General features: G+C 37.7%; 1 protein-coding gene and 1 long non-coding RNA gene across 6 annotated transcripts in view; one reads left to right on the plus strand and one right to left on the minus strand.

Annotated features, from left to right (window-relative positions):
* Positions 1–708, plus strand: part of LOC122214515 — a 60,974-nt gene extending 60,266 nt beyond the window's left edge. The window contains exon 4 of the long non-coding RNA XR_006199922.1: positions 321–708. This is a non-coding gene — a long non-coding RNA (uncharacterized LOC122214515). The remainder of the gene's footprint in view (positions 1–320) is intronic.
* FHIT (fragile histidine triad diadenosine triphosphatase) overlaps positions 1–13,075 on the minus strand; it is a 1,408,202-nt gene that overhangs the window by 930,799 nt on the left and 464,328 nt on the right. The gene's annotated exons all lie outside the window — the stretch shown is intronic.

Here is a 13,075-nt window from a genome sequence, read left to right on the forward strand (position 1 = left end):
AAGCTTTTTATTAAAAAAAAAAATGAACCAATCAGAAAGTGTTTGTTTAGCATATACTGTATTAAGTCCACCATAAAAAACTGTTTTTAAGTTTAAGATACTACACATCTGGAAAATGTAATCTTGTGTAGGCATAAAAGCAGTCACAGAGAATGATACCAGATATCTCTACACTGCACAATTTTCAAAACACTTTCATGACATGCTTGTAGGTTATCCTCATAAATCTATAATGAATGCAGGATTAAAGAAGAATACATGAACATACTAGTCAACAGATTAAAGTGGCTTTAAAGATCATCAATAAACCTCTTTTACAGATAAGAAAATGGAGACCAAAGGGAAATGAGGACCTTCACCTTCTTGCACAGCCATCCTGTAGGGCTAATAAAGTGAATGCTGGTCACCGCAAGAGTCATGAAAAAGAGCCATAAAAATAAGACAAGAAAGAGAAACATGATCTCCCTTACAGAGAAAAGCAATTTTAAAACTCATAGTTTCCAGTAAATATGTGCAAGCCTTGAAGAACATATTCACGTAGTTGTAAAGACTATACACACTTACACACAAAAAATTCACTACATAACTATTGAAAAGAGCCTAAATATTCTACAGTTCAATTCAGAAGGTATTCATGCATTTCCTATATACACACCCTTGACTCACCTCTACTTTCGAACCCTAGCAAGACCTAGCTGATTATCTTAATATCGTGACCCCTCTATTATACAATAAAGTATTAAAATAATCTTTCCTTTAAATGAAAATATATTAGAAGTATGTATTTTTTGTGACAGCATTCTCAAAAGTATATCTCAACAATGCATAGGCCAGTGTCCTAATATCTTTTATTCAACAGACAATAGCCATTTTCCACGACTCAATCCAGGATATTTCTAAAAATCTAAATCTAGGATATTATAATTCAAGTAAGGGACTGTATTATAGAAAAGTGCAAAAGGAAAAACATTAAACGTGGAATCATTATTTTAAAAGGAAGAAGTTTACAGCAGTGGTGAAAGATCATATCAGGGTTAGAGGACAGATCTCTGTGTTAGAATCAACACTTTATTGTCAGAATGCACAATAATAGCCTCGACATTTTCAAACTGCTTTTAGTCACCTTTTAAATGTCTCAGAATAGAGAATATAAAACACAATGTCTGACGCACAATGGAAAGTTCTATGATTCTCCTGAAAAAAAGGAAGAACAAACATCTCTATTTCCATCCCGGATCTGCACAATATATGCTTGCATCCCATTTGCTCTGATTCATTTACATTTTGCTGAATTCTGTTTTTGTGCGTTTTCATCTTTCAAAAGATTTTTTAAAAATTAACAACAAAAAGCCCTCAAAAGACGCTTTCAGATAAAATCGTAAAGAAAATAAGTACATGAATTAGGGAAACAACATCCAAGTTTTTACAAATGTGGCAGTTACATCTTTTCTCATGTTGTCCGAGAATTAATTGCACGGCTGAAATTAGACCTCAGCACGCTCCATGCAGATAGGAGCCCAAGCTGGAAGCTAACTCTTTGAATAGTAATACTGCCTCCTGATTCTTCTCACATGGCTACATTTTTGACATTTCCTTCAATATTCTATCCAGTTGCAGTATGACTATGACAACAGATTCGGTAGGTATGACTGGCACATCCATGGTGAGTGGCAGGGAATGGCAGTAGCCAACAAGTCCCCTTAGTGGCTCCAAAAAAACTCACAGGCTTTCTGCAAACCTTATGCATACATGCATTAAGTAAGGGATATAAAAGATGGAAACTGTATGACAATTTTAATTACCTGACAGACAATTCCATGACCTACTAGAACTTTAAAATGGCAAAGCCTCTGACACACAGGAGACAAACAAGCTTATTTTCTCTCCCTGCCTCTCAGTCTCCTTAAATGTTTATATGAGGGTTTTATACATGGATGGAGATAACCTTAATATAGTATTTATATTAATCTATCCAAGGACAAATTACAAATGGCTAAATTTGACTACAATGGAATTTTCTTGGTTATTTTTAATTGGACTCAAATCACCTCTCTGGGCTCTAGAAGTTTCTCCCAGACCCCTGGAGATGTCAGGTGTCACTAATCAGAGTTAGCCCATCTTGTAGTCAGTGCCGCCCAATGTTCTGCCCGCAAAGTAGCAATTAGAGTGAAGTCTCGTCTGGAAATGTCAATTACTGCTCTTTGTCTTCCTGTTGAAAGTCTCCTTAATTTAAGAATGCTATATCATTTTTACCCCATCAAATTAGAAAATATTTAAAATAACACTCATAGCTGGCAAGAGTGTAGGGAAAGAAGCATGCCCAAAGATGCTGGTGAAAATGTAAAATGGAACAACTTTTATGGAAAATGATCTAACAACATATATTGTGACATTTTTGTCCTACTATATTTACTGATATTATTTGGGGAACATTGTTCCATATCTCTAAACAGTCTTAAAACCAGAGTTTTTAAGACCTGTATAGCATTTTGCTATGTAAATATACTATAATATACTATAGTATTTCATTGTTTCCACACGTGTCAACATTTTAGTTTTCAATTTTGGTTATTATAAACAATGCTAGAGAGAACATCTTTATAAATATATTTTTCAATTGCATTCTGTTTTGCCTTAGGATAGATTCTTGGAAATAGAAATACAGCTGTTAGCAAGTTTACCTTCAAGTATAATTTTGTCCTAGCAACTACAGAACTGCAATTAGCAAACCTATTCCTAAACTAGAATTCCAGTTGATCATTATTTACAGGGAGGAAAATACATGGTGATAAAAGTGACCCTGCTTATTTAGACAGCCTTGAAAATGGGTAATTCCTCCAAGGAAACCAAATCAGACAACATGTATGAATGAGTAACCATTAACTCAAAAAGGACAAATCAGGTCCTACAAAAGGACATTCATTTCAATCAAAGGCACAGACTGCCAAGTTAACTGCTGTCTGTCCTAGAGCAAAGATCCCTTTCCCAATTCCTTAGTATGTAAGATCTCTCTCTCTCTGAACACATTCTTACTATCATTGGTTTGCATTAATTTCCCTCTTTTGAAGACTAATAAACAACCCAAGTTCATAAAACTGAAAAGTCAGAATGTGGTGAAACATTTTTTTGGTGGCCAAACCTGCCCTCCCTGATGGCGTAAGGGTGGGGGTGGAGGACATTGTCAGCTAGAAGCTGTTCTAAAGGAAGATATGACTGACCCTTAAATTAAAAATCCAGCTTTCAGAAGCCAGTAAATAATAACATACCACTTTTCAACCTATCGTACTGGAAAATATTTAAAATGATAACATTCATGGTTGGCAAGGAAACAGTATCCCAAAGCATATCCCTTGGAAAAATATTTTCATGATCAAATGAGTTTAGGAAAGACTGAGAACTGAAGAAAGTTCAAATTGAACATTTAATGTGCTGTTACAAACTGTGCATCTCCAAAGGGACTAGAGCAAGCAACATTTCTAAACTTATTTAACTACCAAATTCTTCTTGCTTTATGTTGCCTTTTGTTTTTGGCTGCTGGGTTTCTGTCGAGTCTCCCAGGGGACAGCATTCTTTGGAACATCTTTAGTAAAGGTTTCCCCAAGCCGTCAGTTCTCAAACATTTTAGTCTCAAGATTCATTCACACTCTTAAAAATTATTAAAGGCCCCAAAGAGCTTTTGTGTATGTAGGTCCTATCTATAGATATTTACCATATTAGAAATTAAAACAAAACTCTTTAAAAAACCCTACTAATTTATTTTAAAATAACAATAATAAACCTATTACATATACACATATATGATATATTTTCTAAAACAAACAAACGAAAGGAACTAGAGGGAAGAGTGGCATTGTTTCAGAGTATTGAAAGTCTTTTTAATGTTTGGCTTAATAGAAGACCAGTAGATTCTTATATCTGCTGCTGTATTGTGTTGTGATACACTATTTGGTTGAAGTAGGTCAAAATCCAGGGGTATTTTAATAGCCTTTTCAAAGAACTATGTATATTTTTCTTGCATGCTGCATCAAGATGTGACAAATGGGAGTGACTTCACCAAGATGGCAAAAGAGGTTATTCCTGACTTCCCTTCCCCTCATTAGAAAAACAACTAACATCTATTCAAGAATAAGATACCCCTCAAAGAATCTTAGGACCCAAGAATAAGATACCCCTCAAAGAATCTTAGGGCAGAAGCCCACCCTGCGCCACAAAGACAAAGACAGAGTATTCGAAGAATAAAAAGAGAAGCTACCTGTTACTTGCATTGCCCTTCCCCCTAGCCAGCACAGCACCATGGCTAGAGAGGTCTCCCCTGAGCCTCCAGTTCCTCCAGAGTGAAAAGACAACACAGGGAAGACAGCCAGCTCCACGACCTCCTCAGCACTGTGGGTACTTTGTGGGAAACTCCTACTCTGATTTCACCCTGTGGAAAGTGCAGAGGCATCTGCAGGGTTCAACCACTGGGAATCTGACTGTGACAGATAAGGGAGAGGGGTTTGCAACAGCCAGCACATGAATCTTGGCAGATAGAGTTCACGCCTGCAGTGTCCAAGCGGTAATCCCACGGGAAGCTTTCCTCATCTGCATAACCAAATTGGGTGTGCCTTCTGACCTGGGGAAACTCAGTGGGGAACAGATCTGCCTGATTTGGATCCTCAAAAAAAGTTTTGCCAGCCCTGGAGCCCAGTTCACCTTGCAAGGTGCTGAGTCATGGCTCCACCCTCTGCTGAGAGTGCCTTTTGGCCCCATCTGACCAGAAGCGCTGGTGACAACTCCTGGAAGCTGGGTGGTTTAGCAGTGCTGGGGCCAAGAGGTGGGAAAACAGAGATCATCCCCAGAGCAAAGTCTCTACTAGGCAGAAAGGTTTCCCATACTATGCACAGACAGGGGGATTAAATTATAACTAAGATTGAGGGTAGCTCCCAGCTCCTCCAAAGTGGGGAACCTGTTTGGGAAACTGAAAGCAGTTTACTATGTCAGCCCCTCCCTCTCCCTCGCTGGCTGAAACATAGCGCCACCCACTGTGGAGACTGTGAAGAGTGTCTTCCAGTTTCATCTGACCAGAAGTTCTGGTGAAAGGACCTGAAAGCTGTGGAGCTCAGTAGTACTGGCTCTGAGAGAAGAGGAGACAGAGCCCATAGTTTGCAGTACAAGCCAGCAGTTCCGTTTGGCCAGAAACTAGGGGTGCTGGTTGGTTTGAGTTAAGACAACAAAGAACTTGACTAGTTTTAGAGTTGCTTCTCCCACTGTTCCTGGGCAGGGAATATAATTCACAACCTTACAATAGAGTCTTCTGCCTGTGCAACCAGGGAACCTAACCAGACCAAACAGGAAGCTGTGTAGCCCACTCAACAGCACTATCTAAGCACTTGAACAGAGAGCACAACCCATGGCTTCCCCCATCTACAGAGCAAAGCTGGTGGCCTCCTTGACCAGGGAATTCAGTATACACTCAGGCCTGACAAAAGCACTAAAATACTTAGACATAACTTTAACTAAAGAGGGGAAAGATCTTTATTCTGAAAACTTAAGACATTAACAAAACATTCAAAGAAGGCACAAATATATGGAAAAGTATTCCATGTTCATGCACTGAAAAAATTAATATTGTTAAAATGTCAGTAGGAACAAAAGTCATCTATGGATACAATGCGATCTCTATCAAGATTTCAATGGCCTTTTTTTTAGAAGTTAAAAAAAAACTCTTAAAATTTATATGGAACCACAAAAGACCCCTAAAAGCCAAAATCCTGAGAAAGAAGAACAAAATAGGAGGCATCACACTTCCTGATTTCAAGCTATACTATAAAGCCATAGTCATCAAAATAATATGATACTGTCACAAAAACAAATAGACCAATGAAACAGAATCAAGAGCCCAGAAATAAACCTGAGTATACATAATCAACTAATATTTAACAAGAGAGCCAAGCATACTCAATGAAGAAAAGATAGTCTCTTCAATAAATGGTACTGGGATAATTGGGTATGTACATGTAGAATAGAACTGGACCCTTTTAGTTTACATTAAACCAAAAAGCTTCCATCCAAAAGAAGAAACAATCAACACAATGAAAAGACAACCTATAGAAAGGGAAAAATATACGTAAACCATATCCGATAAGGGACTAATACCCAAAACATATAAAAAACACATACAACTCAATAGCAAGAAGAAGGAGAAGGAGGAGAAGAACAACAACAAATTAAAAATGGACAAAGAACCTGAATAAACACTTTTTTTCTAGAGAAGATATACAAATAGCCAACAGGTACATGAAAAGATGGAAAAGATGTTTAACATCACTAGTCATTAGGAAAATGCAAGTTTAAACCACAATGAGATATTACCTACACCTGTTAGAATGGCCATCATCAAAAAGACAAGAGATAACAAATGCTGGTGGGGATGTGGAGGAAAGAGAGCCCTAGTGCAGTGTTGGTGGGATTATAAGTTGGTACAGTTACTATAGAAAACAGTATGGACAATCTTCAAAAAATTTAAAATAGAACTATCATGTGATCTAGCAATTACACTTCTGGGAATATATCCAAAGACATCGAAAACACTCATTCAAAAAGATATCTGCACCTGCATGTTCATAGCAGCATTATTTACAATAGCCAAGACATGGAAACAACCTAGATGTCTATCAGTGGATGAACAGATAAAGAAGTTATAAGATAGATAGATAGATACACACACACACGCAAATACATACACACACCACACACACATATGCAATGGAATATTATTCAGCCATTAAAAATGAAGAAATTTTATTATTTGTGACAATATAGATGGATCCTGAAGGTATTATGCTAAGAGAAATAAGTCAGACAGAAGACAAATACTGTATGATCTCACTTATTGTGGAATCTAAAAAACAAAAAGAAAAGGAAAGAGAGAGAGATCAAACTTGTAGTTAACAGAGGCAGGGGATAGGGAGAGGGGGTATTGGAGGAAAGTAGTCAAAAGGTACAAACCACCAGTAATAAGGTAAATAAATACTAGGGATATAATGCACAATATGATGATTATAACACTACTGTATGATGCACAGGAAGGGTGTTAAGAAGGTAAATCCTAAGACTTCTCATCATAAGGAGAAAATGGATGCTAGCTGAACCTGTTGTGGTAATCATTTCATAATATATGTAAATCAAATTATCATGTTGTACATCATAAACTTATACAGTCATGTATGTCAGTTATTTCTCAATAAATCTGAAAAAAATGTTGAGTGTGTTGGTGGGGGGGACCTTCCTGTGTCTGCCAATATCTTTTAAGGAAAAGTTATTTTATTCAACATCATGAATAGATGTTATCCATGCCTTTGCTAATATTTTTCTGTATAGCTAGACTAGAAAAGCCAGTAACTCAGATCCAAGTATACTAAAGAAGTAGCAAAAATTCATAGGACAGCCCAGTAAATGAATAAGAGAACAAAACCATGGAGCATTAGAGCTAAAAAACAATATATATAAGTAGAGATCCTATAATGTGGAATTGGAGGACAAACAGAGATTTTTAAAAGGAGAAGGAAATATAAGCAACACATTGAAAAAAAAACTCTTGAAACACCAAGTGTGATCTAAAGACAGCATATTTTTTTTTTATTTTTTTTTAATGTTTATTTATTTTTGAGACACAGAGAGACAGAGCATGAATGGGGGAGGGTCAGAGAGAGGGAGACACAGAATCTGAAACAGGCTCCAGGCTCTGAGCTGTCAGCACAGAGCCCGACGCGGGGCTCGAAACTCACGGACCGTGAGATCATGACCTGAGCTGAAGTCGGCCGCTTAACCGACTGAGCCACCCAGGCGCCCCTAAAGACATCATATTAACTGGAATTATAACTAACTGAACATTGAAGAAACAGTGTCTTTGTCTTTTCTTTATTTTCTGTGAATTTGAAAGATTCACTGAGATGGATAGTTGGATGATTCCAGGGATTTTAACTGATATGGCTCCTGCAGTTTTAAAAGCACACATATTGATCCCTCTGTAAGAGTGCCCATGCCAGGACCTGCCAGGGTGCCACATAATCTTGAATCTAAGAAGAAAACATCTCACAGGGTGCCTGGGTGGCTCAGTTGGTTAAACATCCAACTCGGTTTCGGCTCAGGTCATGATCTCACAGCTCGTGAGTTTGAGCCTCACACTGGGCTCTGTGCTGACAGCATGGAGCCTGCTTGGGATTCTCTCTCTCTCCCTCTCTCTGTCCCTCCCCTGCTGGAGCACTCTTTCTGTCTGTCTGTCTGTCTGTCTCTCAAAATAAATAAGTAAACAAAACAAAAAAAAGGGGAAAACATCTGTAATAAAATATCTCAACATTGTGGAGAAAACTAGAGATGTTTTTAGTTCATGATCCTTTGAAAATTCAAAATCCAACAAAAAAAAAGAATTATTCTCCTCTTCCATCCTTGTCTCATCTCTCATCAAACAGTTTGATTTTTGTTTGCTGAGAGGAAAGTAGCTACCTTAAACTAAATGTCAATGAAAATGAAAGCAGTATTTACCCCAGCATAGTGCAGTTATACTGATTGTATAATGGGTTGGGACTCTGGGGACGTGGGAATCTTGAAGACCAGAGGGTAAATTGTGGTAGGCAGAATAATGCTCCACTCCAAGATGTCTATGTCCTAATCCCTAGAAACCGTGAATAGGTTGCATGGCCTGATGATCTCTTACTAGAGGTTGGGCAAAAGAGTTTTACAACAAGAGAAATCTCATTCACTTTCTTAAGACTCTGAATTTCATTTCAAATTCCCAGGTACTTCCTTCCTCAATTCGTTCCTATTTATGATTACAATCTCCTTTTTTTTTTAAGTTTATTTATTTTGAGAGAAAGAGAGAGAGCATATGCACATATGTGTGAGCAGGAGAGGGGCAGAAGGAGAGGGAGAGGGAGAGAATCCTAAGTAGGCTTTAAGCTGTCAGGGCAGAGCCTGACAGAGGTCTCAATCTCACGAACCATGAGATCATGACCTGAACCGAGATCAAGAGTCAGATGCTTAACCGACTGAGCCACCCAAGCACCCCTCATGATTACAGTCTCTTGAAGGTTTTGGTCAGCTTTAGCATGGTGTCCCCTGAAAGGAAGAGCTCTGAGGCTCAGGACTATATTCTAGATCCTTCCTGCCTGAAATGTGCCTCCTGGATCGGCAACATTAACTTACCATTATTGGTTGGAAATGAAGAATCTCAGGCCTTAACACAAACTAACGTACCAGATTCATTTGCATGCTGAAGTTTGAAAACACTGCTTTAGGCAGTATTTCCTGGGCCACAGAAATCTCATAAGATTGTCCACAGTTCCTTGACTAATGGTGTCAATGCTAACTGTAATTGTGGTAGTGGTGGACGTTGTCATTGTGATTATGATAATGATGGTTATAATGGTGGTGTATGTGATAGGGGTGGTTGTGATAGTGTGGACAGTTTTGGTGGTAATTATGTAGGGCAAATGTCTACAGTCAGAAAGTGTTTTCTCCAATATGGCAGACATCCACTGACCTTGCCTACCTTTTTAAACTTAGCACCTAGCACAATCCTTGGCCTATAGAATGAAGTTAATAAATATTTGTTAAGTGAAAAGAAGGTTAAGAAAAGGACCTATATGTACAATCGGCCACAAAATTCTGGAAACCACATCCTTCCCCTACTCCTCTAAGACAAAATTTTTTAAAAATATTCTACATAAATCCATCCAACCATCTGTCCATGCATTCACTCATCCACTCAGTCATCTATCTAGGGACTTCATTCATTCATGTACTCAATAAGCATTTATTTGAGAATTTACTGTTGTGTTAGATTCTGGGGACTTAATGTCACTCCTCATACAAATCAAAACCACACCGACATACCATCTCACGCTGGTCAGAGCAGCTAAAATGAACAAACCAGGAGACTATAGGTGCTGGTGAGGATGTGGAAAAATGGGAACCCTCTTGCACTGTTGGTGGGAATGCAAACTGGTGCAGCTGCTCTGGAAAACAGTGTGGATGTTCCTCAAAAAATTAAAAATAGATCTACCCTATGACCCATCAATAGCACTGCTAGGAATTTACCCAAGGGATACAGGAGTGCTGATTCATAGGGGCACATGTACCCCAATGTTTCCAGCAGGACTTTCAACAATCGCCAAATTACGGAAAGAGCCTAAATGTCCATCAACGGACGAATGGATAAAGAAAATGCGGTTTATATATACAATGTAATACTACTTGGCAATGAGAAAGAATGAAATCTGGCCATTTGCAACAACATGGATGGAACTGGAGGGTATTTTACTAAGTGAAACAAGTCAGGCAGAGAAAGTCAGGCAGATACCATATGTTTTCACTCACATGTGGATCCTGAGAAGCTTAACAGAAGACCATGGGGAAGGGAAAGGGGGAGAAAAAAGTTACAGAGAGGGAGGAAGGCAAACTGTAAAAGACTCTTAAATACTGAGAACAAACTGAGGGTTGATGGGGAGTAAGGGGTGAGGGAGAAGGGAATGTGGGTGATGGGCATTGAGGAGGGCATTTGCTGGGATGAGCACTGGGTGTTGTATGGAAACCAATTTGAAAATAAATTATATTTAATATAAAATAAATGATGAAAAGGACACAATTCTGCCTCAAGGAACCCAAAGTCTTGGAAAGAAATACTGACAATGATAATGAAGTGTAAGATTCAGAGATATATAGGGAAGGGCAGTATAGAGTTACTGAGGAGAAGATAATCAAAACCTGGATTTAGGGGCTGGGAGTAAAAGATTTGAAGGGTAAATAGACTTTACTAAAAATAGGAGAGACAATGGCATTCTAGGGAGATGGGAAATCCTGAGTTATTTTTATGTGTTTGGATAGCTTTTGACATTCTGAGCCTTATAATGTCTATCAAGTTTGGGGTAAGAAATAAGGAATATGACAAATGGAGTTGGCCCAAGAGGAAACAATTACAATTGTTCTCTGTCTCTAGGTTTCTAAGAACTAAGAGAAATTTTCCATCCCTCTGTTCCTTCCAAAAATCTCCAGGAATGTGCTCATTGTATTTATGACAACTGAGGTCTCCCATGCCAACATGACTTCAACATGCGTTCCAAGAAATTCTTGCCCAGGAAGACAAGGATGTAACCAATAAATAAGTTCACTGTGTGTTGCAGGAATTCCTGAAAAGCAATTTATACGAGCAAATACTTTCCTCCTCTGGGTAAACAGCCCATGCATAGGGCACTAGATAGCCCACTTGCTCAAATACCTTACTGAACAAAAAACTATGTAGGTATCAAGACTCATTTCAAGACCCTCACTTCACTGTGTTCACCAACCCCAAAATATTGCATCATGAATTTAGCCCAATCCCAGTCAGAGCATCACACTGAAAGATCTGTCTTAAACCATGTAAACCCAGATCCAAAAATCCTAGAAACGTCTCCTCCATACCCAAGCTTTCTGAGACATTACTGAATAAAGGTGTTCTCCCTTACTGCAGCAGGTTTAACAAATTTAGCTTTGCTTGATAAACAGGTGATTTGGTAGGACTTGGGGAGAAGTCTTGGGACAGCTAACATTTAAAGCATCTGAGAATAAAATAATAGAAAGAAAGGAAATTCTAAGCTTATCCTGTGCGTCTTTTGTACTTAGTTGGAATAGAGTTGGGAGTGGCCAAATCATTTCTTGATTTTGTAGATTAAACCTCCTTAAAGGAGGATAATATAAATAGAGATACTAATGGTTGTCACAGGAAATAAAGATGCTTGAAATATTTATAACAGAATGCCTAACAGCAAATAATTGAAAGTACGTCTTGGAAAATATGTTCACAGTGCTTCTCCAAACATCATGTAGCTTCCGCCACTATTTACTTTCCAACTTTATTTGCAAAAGAGACAAGTTAATTATTTTTCTTTTCCATTCCCTGTTTTAAGCTGTAGCTTACACAATGTAATGAATGTCTATTGTGAATATTGATGAAAAAAATCTGAGAGGTTAAAAAGGATTAATCAAACCGTGTCAAAATTTTCATTCAAAAAATTTATATTGTTAAACTTTGGGAAAAACAACCATTTCTATTTCTGGTCTGACTGAGAAACAAAGTACAATTTCCTTGGGTGCTGCTAAACATTTTTTTAAAAACTCAATAAATGTACTATCTTCAATAGTTGCAGGGTGGAATCTAAAACTGTATCAATAAACTTTTAGTGTTCTATTACATGAACAACTATGGTCTGTGTTGTACTTTGCATGGACCCTTTCCCCAAGCAAAATTTCATAGAAGTGTGCATCGCTCTGGTCGAAAATATTGGCTCACTGCATTCTGCGGATCCAAATGTTGACGCATTTGGGTGAAATGTTGACACATTTCATTATATGACATAAAAAAGAATCATATTTGTTAATACCACCATCAATTTCATCATTAAAGTCTTTTAAGTATTGGAAAGCTGTCAAGCTCATGGTGGCAGATACAAGTTTTCCAAAATTCTAATTTTTGCTGGAAAGCTTGAGTTTTATCATTGGCAACAAATACTGTCCAATGGTGTACTTAAAGTCACAGGCTCAGTTTTTGCATTTTTGAGAAAATGTCGGTCAAATATTGAAGTCTTAATACCTGTATTTCATCTATCAGTTGTTCTTCCAAGTAAAAACTGGTGTTTCATATAAAAACGGTTAGTTCAGCTTACAAATGAAAGAGTCCTTCAAGTGCTTTTTGTCAAACAACAAGGATACTTTAGCACACTGTGGTACTTCTTTTATACATACTTCCTATTTCTTTAAAAAAATGATGTATACTTGACAGTCGAAGCTTAAGTGAATTAATAATTTTTACTGTTTCATCAAGGGTATTCTTAAGTGAAATTTGCTTTTTTTTTTTAAACCATAAGTTATGATGGAAAGAATAAGAGACCAATAGTAGAGTTTGGTGCCATTGCCTTCATTCACGCTACAGTGCTAGATTCATGCTACAGTTTTATCTACCATTGCTTTCGTACTATCAGTACAAATGTCAACACAGTTAGGAAGACAAATAACAACTTAGTTATATGATAATATAGGTATCACCTTGCAGACACCCTGA

The sequence above is a fragment of the Panthera leo genome, chromosome A2 (genome assembly GCF_018350215.1).
Source record: "Panthera leo isolate Ple1 chromosome A2, P.leo_Ple1_pat1.1, whole genome shotgun sequence".
In the NCBI taxonomy this organism is placed as follows: Eukaryota; Metazoa; Chordata; class Mammalia; order Carnivora; family Felidae; genus Panthera; species Panthera leo.